Source organism: Cynoglossus semilaevis, chromosome 15, assembly GCF_000523025.1.
Source record: "Cynoglossus semilaevis isolate Cse_v1.0 chromosome 15, Cse_v1.0, whole genome shotgun sequence".
NCBI lineage: Eukaryota > Metazoa > Chordata > Actinopteri > Pleuronectiformes > Cynoglossidae > Cynoglossus > Cynoglossus semilaevis.
In genome coordinates, this window is record NC_024321.1 from 16,212,562 (window position 1) to 16,223,324 (window position 10,763).

A 10,763-nucleotide genomic window follows, 5' to 3' on the forward strand; every position below is an offset into this window, starting at 1 on the left:
CTCCCAGGAAGCGCCACATGCCCGCTGACATCAAAGAGAATAGATGGCAAAAATAATCCATCAACTTCGAGAATAAAAAAAAAAAGAGGAAAATCTTTTACCCTGAATCTCACAGATGAAGTGACCGGCTTGTAATAACAAAGTGTGGCTGTATTTTCTGGACAGTGAACAAATGGGTGAGTGCACACAGGCCTCACTGTTCCCGTGGCCTCTGCTACAGGGGAAAAGCAGCAAATGATTCTCTTGTAAACCTTGGAAATTCCTAAATTTAGTCGCTGGGCTTGTTAACATTAATCATCCGGGCTGATGGCTCCAAGGACGACGACTGTCACTGTCACGCCTCCTTTGTGTTGTGGTGTGAAAAAAAGCTGCCACCATGAGCATTATCGACCAGTAAAAGTGAGCGATGGAGTGTTTTCATCTGCCGAGGAGGCATCACCAACTCTTGGCAGCCGCTCGGAGCTTCCTCTCACTCACACAGTAGTTTTTTGATATCAAACCAGGCCGGCTAATAAGACTACAGGGGTCGACTTTGGTGATGACCCACGGGTTTGAGCTCCTCACACGTCTGCACAGCCACATCAGCAGGGGTGTAACATGCTACTTTCAGGGCCTAAGGTAGGAGCCACGGGGGGGGGAGGGGGGAGGGGTCGTTTCATCAAACAGAGTAGTAGAAAGTCACGCTCTTATCTTTGAAACGAGGTTTTAACATCTGCCGTGAGAGATCAAATTATACTCACCACATTTGAAGTAACTATTGAAGTGTTACACAACTCTTTTTTTGTAAATTTTTGTAAAGATAAATTAGCATGTTAATTCTGGCTAATGCTAACTGACGAAATAACGTTTCAAATAATTATTTGAATAATTCATTTTTTTCAATTTTCTCATTTCTAGCACACTGATGCATACATGTCAACCCAGTAGGTGGCACTATTGAACCTGAAGTTTGTTTGCCTGCCAAGAAGGTGGACAGGATGGTTTTAGTGGCATCTGTGCAGAGGACAGTCTGGTGAACAGTGGTGGTGGACAGGACTGCACTGCTTGGCCTGATGGGCGCTAAGTTTTTTTAATTAATTAATACATTTTTTATACTTAATCTCAGTTTTGGTTAAGATAATTGTTTTGGTCCATCACGGCAGGACAGGCCAGGTTGTTACTGCCCCCTATTGGTTACTGTAGTAACATGTACTAAGTTATTATTAAGGTCTGTTTTTAACTGTCAAAAACTTCTTTCCAGAACTTGTTCTGACGAGCTGCAAAAGTCAAGGGGGAAACAGAAAAAAACAAAGACAGCACACACCACCGTAGACCCCCGGTGGTCTTTTAAGGACACTGAAAGGTCGGACTTTCCCTTCTTCTTCTTCTTCTTCTTCTTCTTCTTCTTCTTCTTCTTCTTCTTTTTTTTTTTTTTCTTCCTTTCTTTCAAACTCCGGAGTAGACTAGCTTTAAAGCTTAAGGTGAATCTGACAAAAATTGTTTCAGTCAAGATTAATATGTTTTTCTCATGGAGCCCCTCTGAGTTCACAGCCTGGGGCAGTTGCAAACCCTACCTGCCCTGATGCAACTTTTTTTTTTTTTTTTTTTCCCACAGAGCTTGTTGTTTACTCTGTTCTCGTCCAACCCCGATGTTTTTTTTTTCTTTTTAATTTCTTTTTTTTTAATTTACTCGCTCCACATCACATTCAGGAACTCGCACACACGGAGCTAATGCAGCTGAACTGTTGACCCCGGTGCAGGGTATAACCCACACTGTTCTTTGTGCTCCACTTGTGTCTTGTCATTCTCATGCATAGGTTCATGTGGTGGGAAAGTTGGACGCAGATGTTTCACAGATTTGTGTGCAGTAAATACGTGTCTTCGCACTTGAGGCTGTGGAGACAGTCCATACATTGTTGACTCCCGCATCAGCGATCCGCGCTGGTTTCGCCGGACTCAGCGCCGACATCAAAGAGAAAAACAACGAATCGACAGTATTTGGCCTGTGCAGTACGAACCGAGATCGGAAATAATCAACAGCGATCAGCAGTGCTTTAATGTGACTATTAAATTTTTATTTATTTATTTTTTTTTACAAGGCCACAAACACTCTACGCTACATAACCCTGACCTCAGGCTACCGTTTTAGAGGCTTATAAAATGTGTCAGAATAAAATCTGCTGCTTGAGCGATTGAATACAACAGTAATTTATTGAGGAGCTGCTGAGAACCCAAATTCTACATTGATAATATAAAAGGAAATAAAACAGTAAAAAGCTGATATATATTCATCCTTTAGCACTCTTTAAACATTTTGAAAATTATTCAAGTCTATACAATATTTGAGACTAGGGATGTCCGACTTTTTGCCAATATGCCAATATTGTCCAAACGCGGCGATATCAACCGACACCTTCCTCTCCCGAGTTGAAATACTCTTAAGGGCCTGGTCATATTTATTTGCTTTTCTGTACAAACCACTGTATGAATTGCTGACACCAGCATTCTGCTTACAATCCCTGGATTATTAAAATAGTTTAATAAAATTATCTGTAATGCTGCCATCTAGTGGCTTTCACTTTCATATACAGCTGTTTTTCCCCAAAACCCCTTTTTTAGAGCACACATCATTTGACCAAACTTTGGTATTGTGTTATCGGATTTTCATTCATCGGAGGAAAAAATCGATAATGATCCTTACAGATATCACACGATCAGGCCGACGTGGCCGATATTATCAGATGTCACTGTTTGAGACTTCAGTTTTGTCCCTGATGTCTCTGGTCCACAGACAGGACCTTTTACCCTGGTACCTCCAGGTCTACAGGAAACTGTAGGGGTCTGTGTTTTTTTAACACAGACCCCTGACGGCTGGGTCCTCTTTAGTTGGAGGCACCTGGAGCAATCAGCTTTCAGTACTGACCTTGAACGTGTCACACACACACCTTGTAAATTACACACACAGAGTTTGGAGGAAATACTGACATATGTTCAACAGAAAACATCGCTGCTGTACGCTGAAAAATCTGTCCCGCAACTGGATTCCAAAACAAACATTAAATAATAAGTTTAGAGAAAAAAAAATTATTTCATTTTATTTTCGTGTCCGGCCTCCGAGGCTGCCGATTCTTATTCCAAATTTGTGAATATTTTTTTCTCCATTATTTACTGTAACTGTAGCCTGAGCAGCGCAGTTAGATCCACACAGCTCCTAATTAGGCAGTTACAGTAAATGTGGCAGGGCTGACGTTGGGAATCCCAGAGGTCCGAGCGGCTCCTCTGACACTGATTTCCCTCGGTTTTTTTTCTGCCCAAATGTAAACATTCTAATGAATGATTTTACTGTCTCTAATTTGACATGTGATGAACTGAAGTTATCAAAGAAAGCATCAGAGAAAGTGAAAACGCATCGGACAAATCCTAACACAAATATGGTTACGGTCTCTCAACAAGCATAGGAATTCTTTAACCGGCAGACGACTTCAGTCTGTCGTCCATGAACATCGACAACACAGTGGTGCAGAGAATCCCAGCACTCTTCTCCAAGAGGGGTGTCGGGGGGGCATTTGAGTTCCCAGATTATTCTATTAGTTCCAAAGAAACGGATGGCAATTGATTTTATCGATCGGTTCTGTGGAGTGAACTCTGAAAGGCCCTCATTCAGCAGCAGGTGACGTCACATCTGCGTCAACTAACTTGGAGAAACAGACATCACATGACGGCACTCAGCTCCTCATTTCTTCATGTGCTGTGTCAAAGGCATTCTTTCATAAGAGCCAGAGCCGGGACGCCGAGGCATGAGTGACTTTTGGCAACTTGGCCTTCAGAAAGCATTAAAAAAAAAAAGAAGAAAACAATTTTTAAAAACGGAAAATTGGTGCAAAAATTCAGTAGCTGCCGTCTGCGTGATCCAAATTTTTTACCTTAGCCGACAACTGGAGATTAAAGGAGAGTGAGATGTACGCACATTTAGTGATGTCATGATGCCTGAGCGTTGTGTGGCATTTGTTTGGGTCCAGCAGAGCTGATTGGTTGATGGTGTAATTCAATGAGATTTTGCAATTACCTGAGAACTTTTATTGAATTGCCTTTATTGGATTAATGGTCGAAGGGGATTTCGGCCCAGGCACGGATCTGCTGGCACAACTCAGTCACAAGTGTAAGCCACAGGGTGAAGTTAACGGAGGGCGAGAGAGAGAGAGAGAGAGCGTCGCAGGCCCGTCGTATTTCACCTCGGTGGCTCTGCCTTTAAGACAGAATTGCCCAACAGCTAATTGAATGTCATCCATTTTAGCTGCAATATTTATCCGCACTATCTACAGAATTTATAGCAGCTTTCAAGGTGTGCGACAAGACTACCGGGATGTGTGTGCGTGAGCGTATGCTAGGCTTTTTTTTTTTTTTTTTTTTAAAGTTAAGTGCAGCGTATGTTTGATTGAAACATGGACCACTCGTCTCTGTAGTTGCACAAACCTGTAAAAGAAATGAACCTCGGCCGAAGAGTCCGAACTTTGACGGGAAATTTAATCAATTATATACAAAGACGCAGTTATGGATTATTTTTTTAATCAATTTAATGTTTTTTTTTTTTAACTTTCTCTTCGATTAAGATCCGATTCAATAAAACTTTTATTCAAACAGTGAAAGGAAGTAAAAATATGACAAAACATAAATAACAACAATAGTATAAAAAAATGGTAAAAACTCATCTACATTGAAGTAACGGAAACAATAACAACAGTATGGATAAGTATATTTTTATTAAATACATATATAAATATATTTAGATTTATATATATATAAACAGAATTACAGATTTTTTTGTTCAAGCGTTTGCACATTTTCTCTAACCCATTTTCAGTCTTTTTAAACACAATCATTCGTTTTGTACGGGCAATAAAACCCGTCGAGGAACATTTCCAGAATCTAATTTAATTACGTGAAGGGCTTTTAACCCTGGGCACATGCTAATTTCTCACCCATTCATCCTGGAAATGAGATTTCCACCTATTTTGCTATGACAACAAGCACTCGTTACTTTGGCTTCACGTGTAGCCGAAACGGATCTTCTCACTCACTTCAGAGCCGTGTGCTCAACATGAGGAGCCCCGGGGACAGAGCGTCATTGTTCATGGCTAATATGAAAGGTGTGAGATCCGTTATGGGTTTGGTTGAGTCGCCACAGTCACTGTAAATGTCCGGCACATGATCGCTCTGTCATTATGTGTATATACAACATACTGTATATGTGTCTATATATGTAAATATATTTATATGCGTATATATACAACATATATGTGTCTATATATGTAAATATATTTATATGCGTATATATACAACATACATGTGTCTATATATGTAAATATATTTATATGCGTATATACAACATACATGTGTCTATATATGCATATATATCTATATGTATATACAACATATATGTCTAAATATATGTATATATTTATATAGCTATATACAACATACATGTGTCTGTATATACAGTATATATATTTATATATACAAAATATACTGTATGTGTGTATATGCATATATATATATATAAATATATATATATTTAAATTTTTTAACAGGGTTTACACATTAAATCAGTAAATCAAATTTATTGAAATTGTGGCGTATGTGACGTGAGACGACGCTAGCTCATACCATAATGGGAGTTAACCCTTACAGTGCAGCCCCACTGGAGATAAAGTGGACTCGAAAAACGAATAAACAAAAAGCTTACGGTTCAACAAAGAAAAAGAAAAAAAACCAAATTACTATTGAGATATAAAGATAAGGAAAAAAATTCAAATTACTATTGAGATATAAAGATAAAATTCTAATTGCACACCAAGATAATTGGTCGTTGTTTTAGCTCCGAAAGGCCTTTTTCATATGACCAACAGCCGACACGTCCTCCTCCTCCTGCCATCGTGTTGTAAGACCTCGACAGGACTCGCTCTCATCAAGACAAACGCCTCACCACCGGCCGTGTGCTGAATGCTGGAAATCGATGTGCAGATTTAGTTTTGATAGGGCTGAGGGTTGTCATATCCCATGATGAATACTCTTTGGGATGTGTTGCCGGGAAGCGTGATGAGGAGGATCCTTTCCTCCAGGAGCAGCTAATCAATAAGCCTCTCAGACGCTCTCTTTTCCAGCCAGAGCACCACTTTTTTTTTTTTCAACACTGCTGACACAGTTCAATTAAACTTGTGCTGTAGGAGAGAGAATACTCAATTCCGAGGATGGAACGGAATCTTATTTCATTTTTTAGTACACTCAAGCGTTTTCCCGCTATTTAATCTACATCCTACACCTTCCTAATATAGATGATCAAAACAATCACGCCACCGTGTGTCTGCATCACTAACCGGATTTCACTCTCGTAGATTGTCGTCTCAGACTGGCTGAGTGTCCGTGGGCATCAAGTTATGACAAATCGCAGCCCACGCGGGCTGCTCGTATCCACCGTCATCACTCCATCAGCCGCGCTTAGGAGCAGACAGAGCAAGTGTGGAAGTGATTGCATTGAGCTGCCTCAGGGCTGTACACGGGCACCTGATCAATAGTCAATCTCAGTTATTTCACCCCACATTACCATCCCACACAGGGCTGCGAGCCCCGTCACTGCTCACCCAGACAGAGAATCGCTTAATCAGAGAATAGTAACAAGAATCAGAGGTGCCAATAAGTGCGTGTTAGCTAATGTGTTTAAAGCCAGTTGACATGCAGTGTTTTGCTGAGCCGTTGATGCAGAATGATGAACTGAGAAGGACTTCTTCTAACACTGTGTTTTGATTCAGCCCAGTGTTAAACTGCATTTCATTATGTGTTCAGGATTTTTACATCATATTTCAAGTGAAGGCCACATAGGGGTGGAGCGGTTGGTGCTGTTGCCTTACGACCAGAAGATCACTAGTTTGCTAGGTTTGATCCCCTGGGCTAGTATTGCAGGGGTCCCCAACCTCCGGTTCGGGGTGTATTACAGGGGTCCCCAACCTCCGGTTCGGGGGCCGGGGCCAGTCTGTAGGTCATTTGATACCAGGCCGCAGTGAGAAAAATGTACTCACTACTTCAACCTGTACAGGTTGTCCCCCGTCCATTAGCATTGTCTCCATCCACATGACCCTGAAAAATACTTTTGCGCTAGGAGATATGGAATGGAAAAGCTATCATTTGCAAAATCAAAATGTTCCTGCAGTTAATTTTATTCCTAAAGTCTTCATGATTTAACAACAGTAAACCACTGTATGTGAGTAATGACGAGTTCCCAGCTAATGCAATCTAGGTTTTACTAGCCAGCGAGGCTAATTCAACTTTTCCGTAGAACGTCTGGTTGTTTGATGTGTTTTGTGGACTCTTTATACAGCAGGACACCACCGAGGAGTTCAGACTGCTTATTGAATTAGGTCGTCAAGGAAATAATTACAATCATGAGATCAGCTGCAGGAAGACCTTTAAGAGGTAGTGGCTGAGTTTGGAGCAAATACTGTTGTTTGGAGGAGGCAAAATAAAACATAGAAACTCTTCCGCAAAAAAAATGGACCAACTGGCCTGAAAAAAATACACACTGTTTATGAAATAACTGTTATTAAAAATCATCACATCCTCATAAAGAACTAGAGCTGAATGTTAATGAGCTAGCTAAAATTATTTTTTCTTTTTACCTTGTTGAGAATGACATTGTTGTCCTAAGGACAACTGGCTTGTTCCATGTTGTCTAAATTTAAGTTAGCTCCTGACTGCTGCCTAGTTTGGGTTAGTTAAAGACTGATGCTAAATTTAACTTAGCTCAAATCTCTCTATGTTTAAACTAGTTAAATACATATTGTGTACAGTACAGTTGTTATCAAACATGACGCCTTGTATCAAAAGGCAGTGTTGAGTCCAGGGAACAATCTGGATTGTTTTCTCTGAAACCTAATGACTTTCAAGGCCTGCAGCTGCGAGGTTTCAATGTCAAGAAAAAAAAAAAACTCCTCTGTTAGAGTCGAAGAAACTTTTTAATGTTAATGTTTACACTGTATTTTGGGTTAAAACAAATGTCCACACGCCACAACGGCAGTCTTGGGTTTCTGCACAGGAAACAGGAAACAAGTGATTTATGAACGCACACTCACACTATGGAGAAAAAAACAATCTGATCACGTTACGTCCACTTTTTGTTTTTCTTGAGTCATAATGTCAACAGAGAAGTGAACACCGAGCCTTCCAGCAAATCCCTGTTGTTTTGGTCAACTCCCTGTGTACACACAGGGAGTGTGACATATGAACATGGCTTTCTCACAATAATAGAGTTCAGCTTTCATGAGTCAGTCAGTCATTCAGGATTTACAAGAAGACTTTCCAACCACTGTACGCTGTTGACATTCCACTCTACTGCAAAAGCTGATACTGAAACACAGATAAACACACAGAAAAATACAATAAATAATGATGAATTAAATAAACAACAACACACAGAAAAACACAATAAATAATGATGAATTAAATAAACTTCAGCAGTAGTGGCAAAGATACAATAGAAAAAAAATATATACTGTACATATACAGATATTCTTTAGGACGTTCAAAATGAGCACATTAATTGCATTCTTTAATTTCTGAAGTTTAATCTTTTAAATTAAAATGAATTTAATTAATTTAATTTTCCATTTAATCTTTTTTTTTATATGCTTGTAATTTATACACATTGTTGGGAAACACTTTTGTTTGATTAAGCAGCTTGAGATAAAATTATCATCTCAACTCCCAGCGTGCGATGATTTCCAGGGACTGCAGACTGATTAATTTTGTTGAGGACTATGACTTCAATTAAGTTCTGAAAGCGACTCTTGAAGAGTTCCACAGAATAATGAATAAAATCCACCAACTTCAACTTTTTTACTTATACTTTGGCATATTTTTCTTGACATTTAGATTAGTAATAAATAAGAAAACGGGTGAGAAATAATGACACCTACCTGCTGTTATTGGCCTCTTTTTTCTTGTCCAAATCACTTTATTTACATGACATACAATGAATAATAAAATGATTCCAACAAAATAAGATAATCCAAATGTATTTTTGATAAACAAACGTGGCTGCAGACTGATGTATAATCTGTGACCTCACTTCAATGGTTTCAAATATAAATACAATAATGACATTTCAGCTCATGAAGAATGTGGCCGCCCCACACCACTGCCACAGTCCAAAGTGTGTTTTATACACAGTGTCAGGTCTGTGTGGAAAACGTCACGTGCATTAGCTGTGTTTTCATGAAACGGTAAAGAAATCAGGGATGGTGGTCTGAACGGCCACAGCATTCATCACCGAGTGAAAACCAAACGTGACTAAAAACACCGTACGGCTCACCACATGTCACATGACCATAAGGACTCCTCTAAAGACACTGAACCTGATCTGGTAGCTATCGTCGGCCACAAACGATAACTCAACTTCAACTTTGTCGGCGGTGTCATCGGCAAAACTGGAAAAAAAAATCTCAACTATTTCGATTAATTTTCCAGCTCCTTTTATAGGGGGTTTGATTGTGTTGGGTTCTATGCTGTCCTCCCACTCCAACTGTGGCACCAAGGATGGCCCTAAAGCAGGCTGTTAAAGACAGGACTGTAAATAAAACCCAAGAACATCATGTCATCCAGGTCCTTGAACTGTGCGTTCACATTTTTCAAACGTGTGCACAGGTCAAAGCTTGCACTAAATTATATGCACGTATGTTTGCAGTAACCTTGTAAAACTGACTTTGTATAACCTTTACGTCAGGAACTTGGGTATACAATGTACTCCTTGTGCGGCTAACTGTAATGTGTGTGTGTGTGTAGATGCTAAGGATTTATTGCATGTTGTGCGTCTGTGTGTGCGTGTAGATGCTAAGGATTTATTGCATGTGTCTAACTTATTATTTTAGGTCTGCAACAATAAGGAGGAGCTCCTGTGAGCGGAGGACGAGATGTATGAGCTGGTGGAGTTATTCTTACCTTAAGTACAGAGGCTGGAGCTTCAAAGCCTCCTGTGTCACTGACAGGCCTGTACAAGTGTACACACACAGTACAGTACGGTACACTGTAGCTACAACTCACATGGACAGGAGGTAGAATTCAATATTCTGCCTAAATGAAGCAGGCTTTTACCTCTTCCATACATTTAAATTCAAAGTTTTCTGTCTTTGTTTGAATGTCCAAATTTTAGTATGTCATCAATTCACTCTTAACTATTTACCATAGAAGCCAATGTTTATATTTTGTAAAAAATAACAATAAAAAATGTAGTGTTTGGGGGAATGTGCCTTTATTAAATTACATTATAAATTCACACTATTTACCATAGAAGCAAATGTTTATATTTTGTAAAAAAAATAACAATAAAAAAAATGTAGTGTTTGGGGGATTTTAATGTGCCTTTATTAAATTACATTATAATTAAATCAGTTGCTAAAAATTGTAATAAACATTAAAAAAAATCACAATACGAGAACATTTTTCTGGATAAATCTCATAGCTCATTAAATCGTAAATTTGATAAAAAAAGAACAAAAATAACTTTAAAAATAAATTCTGACATCTTTATAAACTAGGCGGAAATGAACGCATCTACGGCTGGCGTCGCAAATAAACTACTTGCTGACAACGTGATGACGTATGTTTCGACATAGAAAGTACCGCGAATCTGTACGTTTGGATTATAATGTTTTTTTTTTTGTAAACTTTTCACCGGATATTTCCAAACACACGTTGGTGGAGGAAACAGCGCTCCCGGACGGACACGCCGACGTCGC